Consider the following 6,000-nt stretch of genomic DNA (forward strand, 5'->3'; position numbering starts at 1 on the left):
TGATGTATCGGGACAGGTGTACTGTCTTGTATCAACAAAGATAATGTATAAGAATGTGATGTATCAGATGTTGAGTGACGTATTCGAAACCGGAACACAATGTATCGGGACGTTGGGTGATGTATCCGAAATCCTTAAATTTTAATAAACTTTGGGTAAATTACAGAAATCACATACTTTTAAAGCAAAATTATAATCTATCCCTTAAAAGTTTATAATTACAGAAATCCCTCAAATGGATACAATAATATAAGCGTTGATACATTAATCTGATGTGCGAGATACAATAATATAAGCGCTGATACATTAATCTGATGCGTGAGATACATAAATCGTTAAGTAAAATACATTATATTTTATACATGATACACTAATCTGATGTACATTTTATACATGATACACTAATCTGATGCGCGAGATACACTAATCTGATGCGCGAAAATGAGGGATTTTGGAGATTTGTAAAACTTATAGAGGATAATGGTAATAAGTAAACTAAAATGTGAGATTTTTGTAATTTTTCCATAAATTTTTGTAATTTGAAAAGTGGCCCAATAACACGTAAAAAGACCCATCTCACTATACGCATATGATTTTCCCCATCCAATATTACTTCTATACTGATTGTTTTTTTCTTCTTCTAATTTTTATGTGCTATTATGCAATTGAATGAAATTGTAAGTTTGTTCAGCTATCTATATATTCCTTGGTTTCAATTTATTAGTCTGATTTGATATGGACTTTAAGAAAAACAATTTTTTTTTTTGAATTTCGTGATATTAAACATGTCAGTGAAAAGTTAAACAAAAGAGCTGCCAAAAAAAGGAAAGAGACATTCTTTTAGGAAAGGACTAAAAAGGAGAGTAAGACAAATAAATTGAAACGGAGGAAGTATTTGATAATGTTAAGCTGGGATATAACTATCTAATTCCAGATTAGTCTAGAGTTGATTTGTTGAGTGTTAAACACATCTTTCTGTCAATACACTCTTATTTGTAAAGTAATTGGTTATGTTTAATTCTTATTTGTTTTTCTATTTATCCAACAAACATTTTTTGCTTATAAAGAGCTAAGCTCAAGGATTATGGCATTGTGGTGGGAAATTATTTTTTGTCTTAATTATTTATTTAGGTCCATTAGCAATACTAGATGCATTGAGAATGTATCAGGATATTCCCATGTTTAGATTTTTGGTCTACTTCTCAAACTTGAGTGCTTGAATAGGATTTCTTTTGGAATGATGTTGGAGTGAGCTGTTCTAATATATTCATTTTTGTATAATATTTTCTTTTTATGGCTATTTATTCTCCATGTTGTCAAAATATGTGTCACTTTTATATTCATTTATAACACTATTCCATACATGGAAGGGAGGAGTTATGACAATATCACAACTTTGAACCTTAGTTTGGAATAATGCTCCGCACCTTGCTGTTGTTACGGATTTTTGCATATATGCTCCGCACTGCTTTGCTATTAATTAGCTGTCATATTTTTCTTTTTAATTACGGCTTGATTTGTTTGAGCCGGTAGTCTTTCAAAAATAATTTTTCTATCTCGGAGAGGTAGTGGTAAGACCGGCGTGTACTCCTCCTGTCTTTAGACTCCACTTTATAGAATTTCACTGAAGTTGTTGTTGTTGTGTGTAATTCTTAATATGACACACACATAACATCGATAAAAACAACAATTCTAGAAATGTTTGAGAGGTTAGAAATTTATTGAATTTTACTAATACAATATCGGTTGGCTACTAGCTAATTTGTGGGGCAGTGGTTTGTTTGTTGCTATTGTTTAGGAGTCAAATGAGTTATTTTGTTTCCTAGGCCACAACAGGATTAGTGGAGTCAGTTTAAATCAGAATAATTAGGAGTAATAGATCTACTATTCTGTCAGTAGTAGTTTTTATCTATTTAAGGACTTGTAATTAAGAAATAAAGAGCACTTCTATTTGCTTTTATCAATGTTACTATAGGGGAGATGAAGTCTCCAATCTCTGATAGATGAGTGATATTCCATTCATAAATATATTTACGTTATATTTGTCCTTACTGTCCATTACTTCAATTGAAAAATTAGCCTTGTGCCTTGATTTTTGACTTGCTTAGATTTGATGCATATACGTAATACACACATTGTGTACATTCTTGAGTTTCTTTGATGAAATTGTTTTCATAAGAATGAAATATACCCGTACATCTTCTCACTACTGCTCTATTCATCATTGTTAACATTACAAAATACAAATAAAAACAAAAATTAGAACAAAGAGTTGGCATTGCCACTTGCTTCAGCAATTCATGCCTCAAGGGAATGGGCGTTCACAAATTTTATCCACTCATTCTTGAGGAATAATGTATCGCCAATTTTGGTCAATTCTACCTTCCAAGCTGAAGCACTTGGACCCATAAGACTTACATAAGCTTCTACCTTATTCATCAAACTTTTAGCAATTTTCTGGGGTATGACTTGCTATTTCATCATTCCTAATTAACATTCACATTTTATGTACAACAAGAAGACTAGCTAAGATCACACAAATTAAAGATGTATCTTCATTATCTCTACGAGCAACGTTGAACACGCATACATAATATACATAATGACACTGAGATTCAATTAAAGAAGGAAGGCTTACTTTTGATTTCCCTAGACCGCATATTGACATTAGCTCGACGAGGACCCCGTGCTCTAGATGTTGTAGCCGATGCAAGCTTATTGTTCCTTCTTTTAGTCACCACATAATCATCATCTGAATTTGATGAATTGGTAGTGTGCGCAGAAACTGGAGTTGATGCCTTAGATTTGTTTGTTGCAGGGGCCTCATACTCACGTGAAAAAGATTTACTATTGTGCGATGTTGGAGTCAATGCCTTATATTTGTTTGTTGGTGGGGCCTCACGCTCCTCACATGAAAAAGATTTACCAGTGTGTGATGTTGGAATCCATGCATGATTAGATTTCTTTTTCGCAGCAGCCTCAGACACACCATTTGTTGTATCGTTATTTACTGCTATAGACCTCTTTGTCCTGCTTCCACTAGCAACATCAGTGTGCTCACATTTTTGCTTAGAATGTATCGCTAGTTGCAGTCAATTCTACCTTCCAAGTTGAACCACTTGGACCTGTAAGACTAACATAAGCTTCTAGCTTATTCCCCAAGCTTTTAGCAATTTTCTGGGGTAGGAACTGCAATTTCATCAATCCTCGTCAAGATGCACATTTTATGTATAACAAGAAAACTAGCTAAGATAAAAAAAATAAATCCAAATAACTATCGATTATGTGGATGAGCAATTATAATCTATTAATATCCTTAATATGTTTATTTTTTACCCTTACATAAGTGTAATTAACATAATATCAAACTATAATTTATAATTGAATTTTATAAAATTTCATTATTGTCTATTTTGGTAAATTAAATAGTCAAAGTAAAATTATAAACAAATATAATTTTTTGAGTCTTTAAATTATTTGTCCTATTTTATGGTATTTCCTTGAAATTATTAAATTGCTTCAAGACGTCACCACTATTCATTCCTCTTATTTTTGTCCATTCTCTTTCTTTCATGATATTCTTAAACAATAATTTATTTGTCCATTAATTTTTATTTTTATTTCTTGCCCCCATTATAATATTTAAGTTGTAAAATTAAAGTACACTAATATTTAAGTTATAAAATTAAAGTACACTATTATATATATATATATATATATATATACACATAATTTATGAATTCTTTTTAATATATTATATATTTTTCAACAAAGATCATTTATAATCCAATAATATTTAAATAGCGTATTAAAAATTCAAAGAAAATTCAACCTAATTTCCAACCCTAATCTCAACTAAGACATTTTCATTTTCGCCGCTTTTATTTTATTGGTTTTGATGATTGACTTTTTCTAGGAAAGGAAAATGGGAGCTTCAAATCGAATTGAATAAACTTATCAGTCCATCTCTCAATTTTTCGTAAAAGTAGAAAGGAAGAATAAATTCATTACCAATAGGAGATCATCCACACAACAAGCCTCATCAAAAATTTAAAAGAGCTTAGTCACTTACAAGTTTTGATCAAAAGCTCCAGAAAGAATTTGAAAAAATTGGATCATTTGAAATTGCATCCAATACATGTACTCTTTCCATTTTCTGCAGTTGTTACAGTCACTCCTCATTCTGCTAAAGGAAAAAGATTTGAGGGGAAAAAACAAATACAAGAGTTATTCTTTTTCAAATATTTTTATTAATGTATTAGAAATAGAATTGAAACGAAGAAATTTTTTTGAAAAAACACAATCCTTTTGAAGAATAAAATATTTTTAATTAATTTATTAAGAATTCACTTGATTATAGGTTTGTTGATTATAAACACAAGAAATAGAGACACTTGAATTCTTGAGCGTATTAACGGCACTACAATTGAAAGCAGCAAAAAATGTATTAGGGTTGAAAATGACAATAGATTTTATACTCTTTTCAGATTTTTGTTGACCATTTAATATTTTATATTTAGTGGTGTATTTATCTGTATTTGTGTGACGTAAGCATCTATAAATGAGAAAACACTAATTATAAGAATCTTTTCATTTTCAAAATTTGAGTTCAAAAAATATAATTAATAATAGAGAGTTCATCAATGTCCCTATATTTTTTAGTGAATTTTCATTGATCATTCATCATTGTCGTTTGTCATGCATTGTTTTATGTTATGCTTTAAAAATATTTTAAATTATTAATTATTTTAGGAAAAAATGATGAATATACCCTAAACTACATATCAAATATGGTATATGAATACCTTCTTTTATACTGTTTGGACGCTAGAGTCCCTATCGTTCAAAAGTAGAGCATTTGTGTCCTTTACTCTAATGGAAGGACACATGTCTCGACCTTAAAGGTCTATTCGAAATTTATTTAATTTTTATCAATAATTAAAAAAAAAAACACCCCTAATTAAAAATTCACCCAAATAACTTAAACTCATCCCCAAATTATAACACAAATCCCCCTACAGTAAATTAGTAACACAATCAAGAAACCAAATCAACGTTTTTTTTTTCAAACCAAAGGAATCAATGTAAAAACTCACCTAAGATTCATCCACCACAAAAATGGTCAACATCCATTATTGTATTCACAATCTTTGCGTAATATTCCTTCTTACACTAATTTCCACTAACCCCACTTCCTCATTTAAGCCTAAATCATCAAACCCACATTCAAATTTGGTTCATTTTGATGAAATCTTGTCTAAGCTACCTCGATTAGCTTACTCGATTTCAAGTACTACAATCGACGGTCTAAAGATGAAACGATTCCAGCTAATTCCTCTCTATAGGTCATTAGTTTTTATACCCTGAATTGAATTTTACTTCTTTCATTAATCATTCCTTCCTTTTTGTGCATCTTTTTTGTCCTTAACATTTCTTGATGTAACTAAAAGTGACAGTTTTGATCCATATCAGGTAATTTTCTCTCTCAATGGGTTTGCTGGCATTGTTCTTATGTCTCCTTTGTCATGAATTCTTTATATAATTCATATTTATTGAGTCTCAGCTTAGAAGAGGTTTAGGGTTCTACTCTAGTTAACTACAATTTTTAAACTTGATTACCAAAAATAAAAGAAAGTTGACATTGAGGTTCTTCCTTTTGAATGTTGATTTTCAATAATGGAAACTTATCGAGTATTTGGGCCAACAAACAACAAAGTGTGGCTTTTAAAACATTAAATGCCACAACATCCAAGGGTGTGGCCTAGTGGTCAATGATGTGGTTGAGAACCCTGGGGTCTCAGATTTCTAACTTAGCAGAGACAGAAAACTCAAAGTGATTTTTCTCATATGTCCTAGTGTTGATGGACAGAGTTACCTGGTACCTATTGTCGGTGGGAGGTGACAAAACTAATGCCCTTTCACCGCTTCTAAGTCCTATTCTTTCAAAAATAGTCGATGTCATTCTATGACAGCAAGATATGGGGGACACATTCGAGAAAT

The sequence above is a fragment of the Solanum verrucosum genome, unplaced genomic scaffold, assembly GCF_900185275.1.
Source record: "Solanum verrucosum unplaced genomic scaffold, falcon-dt-bn FXZP01000064.1, whole genome shotgun sequence".
Lineage (NCBI taxonomy): Eukaryota > Viridiplantae > Streptophyta > Magnoliopsida > Solanales > Solanaceae > Solanum > Solanum verrucosum.